The following is an 11,563-nucleotide window of genomic DNA, read 5'->3' as shown; positions in this document are numbered from 1 at the left end:
TTGATTAATAATGGGTATTAATTTGCAGTGCTAAAACATAAAATTGAGGAACTTTGACACTTTGATTTGCAGGGAGTTATTGTCAATATTTGAATGCAAATGGAAAAAGAACAAATATCTGAGGAATCAAACTTTGTTGCCTGAAGAATCTGATGTGCTTGAGAAGTTCCTGTGGGAGGGGTTTATTCAGTAGCCGCTGACATACAGAAAGATGAAAATTCTAACCACAAGGAAAAGACTCAATTTAAAGTCAATTTATGCAAAATGCGTGAGTGGGTGCTAAGGCTGACTCTGTTTCCTAGAGGCCATTGCCATCAATTATACAGTACAACCTGGGTGCTCCATGATGGCTTGGGGACACATTGCACTGGGTTTTTTCAGCTCAGGATGCAGGGTGATGTAGATTCAATGTAGATTTGGAGCTGTGTACCTTGATGACCAGTGCCTAAATCTAAAGATTAATCAATTTTGGCATATACTGTGTAAAATTGCAAAATTTTTCTGTTTTCAGTAATAGGCTAAATTAGATATGTGTACTCACACCTCAAAAACTGTTAGTGAAACTTAAGTTCAGACTTGAATTTTACAGTTACTGTTACCTGTAGTTCATATATCACAAGGTTCTCAGTCCTCATCAATCTTATGAACAATGCAGAACTGGTCACTTTGACTAGTTGGCTTTGCTGTAATGAACCTTTATGCTGTGAAATTCACCTACATTTTAAGTTCTAGAAGCTCTGAAAATTTCTTCCCAGCACACAATATGTGAGTAATATTTTTATAAGCTCTCCAAGACTCATCTTAAAGGAGCACATACAAGGAATAAAAAGTTGCTATAAGTGATCTTCCACAGACTTCCACAAAGAAGCATTTTAGAATCTACAAACATAAAATTGATGTACTGCTCTCCACTAAGAACTTCTTTCAGGCTGCCTGAGTGGTGGGTTGTTCTGGTATGGAAAATGATTGGTGTCTTTTTATGCAGGATGCCTGAAGGTATGATGGTGCCCTGAATAGCCGAGGATCTGTGAGGTCCACTGTGAAGCAAGCCATGTGATCCAAATATAGCTGAGAGCCAAATCTTTTCTTTTGCCACACAGTGTCAACAGGAAAAAAAAACCAAAAAACAACCCACAATGAACATAATTGTAGTCATATAAAAATTAAAACAGATGTGTCATTTTGTTGCAGTGGCTGGAGAAGAATACCAATGAGGCAAGCTCTGAATAAGAATCAATAGTATAATCTTTTTTTATAAGGTAGTCGATTTAATTTCCAAAAGAATGTAGTTAACGAACAAAGTATTAATACTTTCAATTCAAATTGCTGAACTTAATTTTTAAGTCCCAACATGAGCTCCATGACATTGTAAGCAAAAAAGCTTACCTGTGAGCTACTTCTGGAATAGAAAAAGTAAATTTGGGCAAAAGTTGGACAGTTTTGTTCCACTGTTGTACACACTGGAGAGATGACCTTTTCTTGTGTTTCAAATTGCTGGCTAGCTAAATAAATTAGATTTCTTACCAAAATGCAGACAACCCTTTCTAAATATAAATCTTTTTCTTTCACTAATGATATTTTCCTTTCCTTTTTTATATAGTATTACAGTTACTCATACACTTTAAATTAAAGTTTTAAAAAAGAATTTAAAGAGTTAAAGAAATAGAAGTTTAAAACAGAAGGCCTTTAGTGGCCTAAATGATGTACAGCTGTGTTTTCTTAGGTGCAGGAGACTCATTTCTAAAGCTTCCTTTTATGTTTTAGCACACCAGAATCATCTGGTCAATGTGTAGATGAACATTTATGATACAGATACTTACCTTAATAGGATTGGAAATGTTTAAAAGCTGAGTATGAGTCCTTTTAGGAAAAGGGCCACATAGAGATCTTAATAAGAATATTTGAGAAACTGTAAGTATTAGGATCAAAAATAACTTTTGCCACTAATTTTTAAGGGAGAAAAAGATTTTTAAATGGATCTAAGGGGAAATTCCAAACATAAGAAAAGCATAATAGTAATGTAGAACATGATCTGCAATCTTCAGCAACTGCCCTCTTTTTTTAATCAATTCCTCTTCTTGCTCTGATTATGTCCTTAGGCTGAAAATTATTTAGAAAGAACTATCTTGGGTTCACACCTATCAGTGCAGTACATACTCTCTTAGTGTCAACAATATAAATAAAAAAGGAAAAGCTGATACTTAGACTGCACTAGAAGTGCATATTTTATTATTCTAAGTGATTTCTACTTTTTGAAAAAGCACATTATTGGAGGAACTGAACATTAAATAATTTTTTTTTTTTTAAACTTAACTTTATTGAATTTCTCTGTGCTGAAGAACTGATCCATTAACCACTATTGTTAGGACAACATCCATCTCTTGTAACAGCAATTCTACTGACTCAAATGAAATTTAACATTTTGACTATACTGTTCTTGTACTAGAAACAGAGTGAGCCTTAATTTGGCTGTTTGCTTTCCCCATTCTGGTTGGCCCATTTTTTTCTGTCTATGGAGTCCTAAGACATCCTACTGTATTATACACAGTATGAGCCAAGTGTTTGATGTAACTGACAGTTCTATCACTTTAAGTAGCTATTTTTACTTTCAAAATATTTTTCATTTAAATAGCTAAATTGTTCTTATTTTCATGCTCATAGTCATGATGTACTGTTTATTCCAAGATGATGATTAATCTGTCCTCCAGAGATGTCAAACAGTGCTGTTGCCACTGTTGTTTACCAGTCCGTGTCTGTGCTGAGCTTTGTGTGTGTGATTTTGTAAGGAGGTGGGAATCATGGAGGACATTGTGTTAGTGATATTGTGAATACAACTTTGAATTTATAATATATGATTAAATATTTAATATTTTAGTATTTAATATATTTTAATATATCACAAGTAGATTTGACTTGACAGTTAATGAGGAGAACAAAGTACAAGGCAAATAGAATTTTCTGCTTTCTTTTAACTTCAACACAGCTGTCAGAGTCCTGTGGGTTAGACAGGATTGCCTCAGAAGTCATATTTCTCAACTTTTTGTCACTAAAAAATAAGTGGTATAAACCCTCAGTCACTTTATAAGTGGTTAGAAAGGTGGTTTTTATTTGTACAGCTTTAGTAATAAAAGTCACATTCAGGACATATGAATGATTCTATTGGAACCAAAAACAAATGGGATCAAAGATGTCCTTTGCCTTCTTCCTCTCAATATTTCTGTAACTCTGCTGGAGATTTCTATCCCCCCACTTTTGCTGACACAAGTACATATTGAATTGCTTATTCAAATGAATATACAAATAATCTGTCTAGAAGGAAACAAGTATTTACTTACTTTTGAGGTGTTTTAAAGCAGTGTTTGTTTTCCTTAACCTAGATAATTTCACAGATCTGCTTTAGGGAAGGGTTAAACAGTTGTGTCTTCATAACTGGCAGGAGAGAAGTATAGGAGCAAACAGCTGACAATGGGTGAGAGGTGATAATGATGTAAACCTCTTTGTTGCTGAGAAATATCTTTGATATATTTTTGAAATATCTTATATCTTTGATATAAACAGATTGTTACATTCCAAAAAAAGTGAAAATGGAAATTATTGGAGATGATGCCTATACCCAAAACCACCAGAATTCCATATTTATAACAAGTTAAATAGCTAATTATCATTAGTTCAGCTTGTCTGAAATTGACTGGACAGCATGGAGCAGTCAACAGATACTTTCTGCCTTTCAGTATCAGATAGTACATTATCCCTAATGTGGTGTAGATGTGAGCTGTGTTAAAAGAAACTCCTTCCCATCTTTGCTCCTGCTTTTGGCTGCATGCATTTCCCTTGAGCCAGATCCAATGACAGAAATTTAGCCTACCACTAAAAGAATAAACCCAAAGCAAACAAAAATTAGTTTTCCATTAGATTAGGTTGCTAAAGTGACTCATCCTGCAGCTGTGGATTAGTTACATCTCATGCACGGAAATGAAACAGCAGCTGGGGCTGGGGAAGAGACCACCCTGCTCAGTGACAGCTCACAGTTTCTCCAAACATGCTGTCATGTTCTGGAAGACACAATCTCACCCTCAGCCCACTTCCCTCCCTTCCTGTCAGCATGAACATCTGTGTGGCAATGATGTGGAGCTAAAGAGCTGACCTGTGGTATTTCTAGTCTGGATCAAATTTACCAAACTGATGCAAACTCATGCCTTGCTGTAAGGGAAAGAATAGTACAAAGCAGGATTTAACAGCCAGGACTAAAGTGAGGCTGTTTTTCTCAACAGGGTTGCTTGTTTAAAGCACATGCAAAACTCTGGATTTAAGATATAGCTGTAAAGCATCTTAATCTAATCCAAAACACAACTTCAGCACACATGCTGCTTCTTCCCTTATACCTGAGTCAGTATTCCTGTGGGATGATCATGGCAACCAAGTTCAGAGAAGTAATTTGTTTAAAAAAATCTATTCTAAAAATGTTTTTTTGACCATATGACTTCTAAAATTACCTCATTGCTTTATCAGGTGACTAACAAGGGAAAGAGTAGGAACTCTGACTGTGGTAGTCCTGAATTTAAATCTGTTCAGGCAGCCAGCGAATTTCATCCTTAAATGTATCTACCGTGGGTTGATGCAAGTAAGAAAAAACACTTCTCTGGAGCTTCTCTGGTGTCCCAAGCACAAACAGCCACATGATTTTAGTATATTTGTTTTGGAGAGAAAAAACTATTTGACTGTTTTTTTCATGTTTTGTGTCTCTCTTTTATGACACCTAGAATTCTAGCCCTGCATTGCAAGTAAGTGATAATAAAATTGACACAATGTGCCATTTCTAAGTCTTAACAAAGTGGAAGAAATCAGTGATCAGAGTCTACATTAGTGAAAGTAATAATTTTCCTGGTATAATTTCTTTTTGCAGCCAAAACCACAGTGTATAAAAATGAGTTTCCTGATAATGAAGATGATCAAAGCATGGCTCTATAACATTTGTTACTGTGAAAAGCTATTTTGCTATTACGAAAAAGAGGCACTTTTTTCTTAATTGTTTCTGGTAAATTTCTGTAAACCATTTTGGAGGGAATATGAATTCATGAATTTGTTGTGAAAATATTCAGTTTGAGCTTTCTGCATACCATGAGGTTATAAATTCTCTTGCCTTTTCAATATGTCAGGAAGTTTCAGACCCTTTGAGGGAAAGAGGAAAAAAATTCCCTTTTACTCTAACCAGTTTAAGACTTTCTGTATAAGGATAACAGATCCAAAGATCATTATCTTCCTGTAGCATGATGACACAAGTCTTTTTCAAGGAACTCCTCCAAAGACTGAGTGCCAGGAATACCAAGAGTTGAGAGTTCAGACTCTGGTCATGATGGATGCAGAAAGGATGGATGACACTGGTTCAGAAATTCCTAGCGGCTGGGAGAAGGCAAGATGTCTTTGGTGGTGTATGTGCCTGTGGCTGTAGATGCTGCTGACAGTCCCAGGGACTGAGGGAGGCTTCCCTTTAGCCAGCAGATCATTGTTTTGGTATCTGTAAGCTGATGCATTTTATTGCCTTTCTTTGTCTCTTTCAAAGATGCTTCTGAAATTTTCTTGCCTTATTTGTGCAGAAGGGAGAAACAGACAACCTAGCTTGGTGAGGATGGACCATATGCATGTGCAATTTGAACCTGAGCCAATATTGCAGACCAGACTCAGGTTCAAATGCAAATCAAGGATAGGAAAGAACTTCCTATGTAAGAAAATTCCATTTATCCCTGAAACTGCACTGCAAAGTTATTTTAATGGTCCTAGGGGACCCTGGCATGGATCAGTTTCTCCAGAACATATACTGTGCTGGTCCGGCTGCCCTCTAGTAAACCTGGGCAATTTTTTAAAATCTGGTGTTAGAGAATTTGGACATTTTTTCTGAGATAAACATTAAAAAAAAAAAAGTTGTATTTAAGAAATGTCACTTGAAATTCTTCCATTGACCAAAAAGGATATATTTTTTGATTATTAGATAAAAATTTATTTTACATTTATTTCCTATTTTAAATTTAAAAAAAACCTGCTTTGGCGCAAAACATGCAAGAAAATATTTTCAACTAAAAATTTCTCTTGCTCCGAAAACTCTAATGGTAATAACATTATACGTGCATTTAATTTTTTCCACCACTGAAATTATTACCTAAATTAAACCCAAACTGATGATTAATTTGGGATCTCTGAAGCTCCCTTTTTTACCCAGAAAATTCAATTTTTTCTTCAGTACTCTTTGCTTTCTTTAGAAGATTCACAGGGCACAGATATGTAACTCTAAAAAAGCATGCTGGTCTCCACCCTGTTTATCCTTGTTCCCAGCAGAAATATTTGTGTAAGCATTTGTGGGAATGTAATTTCTACCCCAGTTTCTTTCCCTAGTGGTCTTGCCACAGATCTTTTTTATGGAGTGGTAAAACCAGGTTTTGTATGTGCACTTTTAAAATAACAAAACAACAAAAAAATAAAGTTCCACAATTGAGTCGCAATCAGTATAATGTGCAACTAAAATGGATTGCTTTGATTAATCTTGTAAATTCATAAAATTGTCTTACGGATACCTATAGTCTTTTGTTCTCTTCTGTTAAAATCTAAACCAAACAAAGAATCAAAATTCTCCAGTGCCTTTTTGGTGCTCTTTTAGTTACCCAAAGGAATTGCATATTAGTTTTACTGTAGGATCTCGGACATTTTCTCACCCAGCTTTGGTTAGTATTCCTGACTACAGCATGTGAAGTAGAATCCATTGAAGTTATGGCAAGGAAATTTTCAGAGTTCTTTCCTCTTGACCTGCCTCTGCTTTTTTACTAATTTCAGCTGAAGCAAAGAGAAATTATGTTAAGTGCTTCTGGAAATCTTTCCTTTCAGAGGAATTAGAAGAATAGCTTGAGACAGTAATGTTTTCATAAAATTGCACTCATTATTTAAAAAAAAAAAATTGCCATTTGCAAATTCTGCTCAACATGTGGTTTTTTGATTTCCCTGAACAGAAGGATGAATGGCAACTTCAGGATTTCTCCCTGTGTATATTATTCTTTGATCTTACAGTATTACTTTTGGGTGATATTTATCCTTTTTTCTTCAGGCTTCCTTTGGTAAATGAATATATGTGGAGCTTCTAAAAATTGCTTCAATGGAACTAGTAAAAAGGGGATTACACAAACCCATTCTCTCCCTGCAAAACAATCCCCTTGAAACAGCTAATTATTTTCATGTTTGTGGGCATCCCAACACTAAGACTTTTCTGAACTCCCACGGTTCTAGACTGTCTCAGTTTCTGACCTCCCAAGTAAAACTTTTAGTGGAAATGCAGTGTCAAAAGACTTCTTGATCTCTCTGAAAAGTCTCTTTCTTGTTATAGTTTCATGTTCCTCAGCTGCAAATCTACTAGTTACACAACAGATAATTAGGTCCATATAAAAGCCGCAAAACATCCCAGACTAAAAAATCACCTCAAAACAGAGGCTAGATCTTTTTGTAAATTGGCTAGTCTGAGTAAAGGATTAAATTATGGAATTTTCGAGCATATTCCTCATTATTATATGGAAAGAAAAAAAATATTTTATTGCTGATATTGTGTTTGGGGCAGTTCCATAGTGACAGAAAGAATTCCGTTCACCCACCCCCACTATTTTCTTTTCTTCTAAACCTGTAAGAACAGAATTTAAACTTTCCTAAACTGACTGAAAATAGCACTCAACAGAGCCTGTCTCTGCAGTCCACGCCTGAGTATTTGTAATCATTGATGAGACCCTTCTCCTATCCAGGCTAAAGAGGCTCAGTTCTCTCAGCCTTTTCTCACAGGACAGAAGTTCCAGATCATTAATCACCTCTGTAGCCCTTTGTAAGGCTCCCTCTGGTATCTCCATGTCTCCATATTGGAAAGCCCAGATGTGCGCACAGTACTCCAGGTGTGGCTTCACCAGTGCTGAGCAGGGGGCAGGATCACTTTTATAGGCAGTTCTTTGTCTAAAGCAGCTCTGGGCAGCACTCACCTTCTCTGGTGCAAGGGCAGGTTGCTGGCTCACGTTCAGCTTGGTGCACACCAGGAGACCCAGGCCCTGTTCTGCCAAGCTGCTTTCCAGCTGGATTGCCCTGAGCACATGTTGGTGCTTGGAGCTGTTCCTCCCCAGGAAAAGGACTGTGCACTTTGATGAACTTCATGATGTTCTTATCAGCCCATTTCTCCTAATATTGAGGCCAACCACCTTTGCATGGCTAATACAATAATTTTGGTGTTCCTGTGAAAAGGTATTTCCTCACCTAGTGCAGTATAAATTATAATATTATTTTTTTGTTTCTCTTGAACCCTATTGTGTTTAAAGATGGGTTGAGTTTATTGGTGTTATGTGATAATTATTGAAATTCATGTCTTTTATTTCCATGGCTCTATTAAATTACATTACTTTCCTTAGCATCCTATTTTAGTAACAATCGTTTTGGGAATAGTGCAGACATTTGCAGAGCTAATATGAGAATTAATTTTTCTGAAGGCCTTATAAAAATTGTCTATTTCAAAACCTTTTTATAGAACTGTGTTTGAAAATGCTTTTTCAATATTTTTTTCTGAAGTGATGTCTTAGTCTTCTAAATTCACCTTTTCCAACCATGATAAAAAAGTATAAGTTGGCTTTTTGACCTTTACTTGTACAATATATTAAATATCTGATTATGGTTAAACATAAAGATTGTTATTAGGAATTTATTGTGGCTGCCACTGTTGGTGATACTGAAGCGAAAATTTTGTAACATTGCCAGTGGCCCAATAAATTCAGTAAGTTTCTAAGTAATGTAAGGAAAAAGAAGTAATGAAAGTCTTTTCAGTGGTTAATAACTTCTTCATTCTTTTGTCTTCTTTAGAGTTAATCTGTGTTTGTTTCTCCTATGAAGCTTTTTCTCAGTCACTGTCAGGTGCTTAATTTCCTGTAAAAATCCTGTCTTATGCACTCCAGTGTTCAGAATGGCTCTTCAATACATCAATATTGATATTTTTATCCTCTTTTTTCTGAAATGGATGTGATTTTCTAGAGGATTTTTATTTTTGACTAAAACTTTCTACCAGCACGATTATATACCTAAGAATTTACATGCTTGAATCTGTGTGTATAGTCCCTTAGCTATTAATATGTAGTTTTCCAAATGTTAGAAAACTTAACTTCTTCTCAAAAAAAAAAAAAAAAGTCCCAAACGATATTAACCTCTAGCCCTTACCCCCGGAAAAAAAACTGCAAAACAAGCCAGCAAACAATCACACCATAGCTTGTGGAAAACCTGGGGGACATAGGTCATCTGCTATATGAGAAGAGGTAAAAAACATCTTAAACATTTCTGAATTGTTTTTCTGGATCAGTTTAATAGCTTGAGACACCAGAATGTTCAGGATGGAGTAATTCTGAAGAGTGCCATCCAAAAATCACAGTCATTCCCACAGCTCAGGCAGTAGTCAGATGTTCCCACAGGGTGTATTAGCAAAACCTTTCCACATCAGCAAAGCCTTTAGATCAAATTTCACCTCTTCAAAAGTTATCTAACAGCTTTGCTGAAAAAAAATCTTATATAATTGAGAGTGAATTCAGACTTACAGGGCTGTAATTCGAGTCTTTATGAAAATACGTAAACCCTCAATGCACAAAACTAAAAGCCTGATGAACAAATAAAAGTATTTGGAAGGAAAACATCTTTCTGTGGTTTTCCTCTGTCAAAGGCAGACTAATTCTTAGCTGCTCATACTAAGTTTTGTAGCTTAGGTGAGAATCCAGGCCTTTGGTAGGTACAATTCTCATGAGATGAGCATTTGCTGCCTCACATGAGCAGGGATAGGATGAAGGCATTAGTGTTATCTGAGAAAAAAAGTTCTGGAAATAGACAATTACATGCTAATTTCTGAACTGAGATGAAAGGCGACCCTTTGCTAATTTTGTAATCTACTTTGATTGCTTAGATATCTTTTGTTCAAAGTCTGTTTCTGGTCACTACTAATTCGATGTGTTTCACTCAAAGCTTTTTTCCCATAACACAAGTTTGGTTTGCCATGATCTTTTACCCCTAAAAACTCTTTCTTATTTGCTGAAGTAAAAGCTTATATTTTGCATTCTTGAAAGTAATAATTATTGATACCATGAGTCATACAAATCTGGATGATTCATACTGTGTGAAATTATAATACAGGCTTGATGCTATTACAGAATTGTACTGGAGTTGTGGCTTTGAGATGATGGATAACCATGCCTATTAAATTGTTGCCATATAGATTGATCCTAAAACACAGTTTAATCAGAAAATGAAAATCAAAATATCATAGCAGTATATTGATGTATGTATCTGGCCTTGTAATATAAATCAGGTTTCTTATTAAAATAACCTTGGGCAATTTGGTTGGTTCAGTATATGGTAGAGAGTAAGAAAAATATTTATAAAGTTTATGAAGTTCACCAATTTAAAGCATTCTTCTCCCAAATATTAAGATTTTGCATTCCCTTATTCCATGATAATAACCATTCCTCTTTGGATAGTGGGACGAATAGGAGTGACAACTGAGTTGACTAGCCAAATCCAGCTGTGTTTCCTGCTCTCTGAAATACTGTGGATCCCTTACTCTTCTGGAAACACCTAATCTGTCTAGAAAACACATCACAAAGCAACTAATGTGCAATCCCACATATAAAAGTCCTGTCTTTGCACTGGGAAGCATAAATATTTTAATGAGAATCATTGGAAAACAGACAGCTTATAGCAGAACTATAATTATTATTTCCTCACCATCACCACTTCTTCTTTTTTTTTTTTAACTCAACAGACAACATGAAATTCTGCTGAGACACTTGTACAAATGCTTTTTTTTTTCCTTTTTGTTTCTCTGACACAATGTTTGAACTCTTAGTCAGGATTCTGACTTTAGCAAGTTAGATACTGGTGGACAAGACGCCTTACCTCATGAAGCTGTGAGCAGTAATTTTGAATTATCTTTACAATTTAGAAAATTTACATTGACCTATGTTTTATTTCACCTTCTTTTGAAGGTTAAGATTAGTCTTTGAAATTTTTGATTCCTTCATTACTGAACTAGTTACAAGTTGTCATTAATATTGTTGCTCTAACATCATCATAGCAAAGCATGTGTCAAATCTGTTGATGGATAAACTTTCTGACATTGTTTAACTGAGAAAATTGCATGTTTAAATTTATTAATTTATCAGAACTTATACACAGTTAAATTATGCTGCATGTTACTTTTTTATCTAATGTAAGTCATAGTAAATCCACCACATAAAATGAAAGTTCTGTCATGCTGAAGGCTCTTTGTAGTCCTGTAGAAAATATATATGGGCACTGGGTGCTCAGATTAATAGTAGTAATAATAATAATAATAATAATAATAATGCAACTATTAAATAAAACTTATATGCACTTCTAGACTATATATACTCCAGAACAATACATGTACATGTCCTTCTTTGTAAATAAGTTTCCATTCTTTTATCACAAGTTGTGGGGAAAATTTTGTCAATTTGTTACTTGTGATGCCTTATGCCAATTTTTTTTTTTTTTACAGTTGCTA

This window comes from Zonotrichia albicollis, chromosome 1, assembly GCF_047830755.1.
Source record: "Zonotrichia albicollis isolate bZonAlb1 chromosome 1, bZonAlb1.hap1, whole genome shotgun sequence".
Classification (NCBI taxonomy): domain Eukaryota; kingdom Metazoa; phylum Chordata; class Aves; order Passeriformes; family Passerellidae; genus Zonotrichia; species Zonotrichia albicollis.
The sequence above is the reverse complement of the archived record's forward strand: the minus strand, read 5'-3'. Positions refer to the sequence as shown.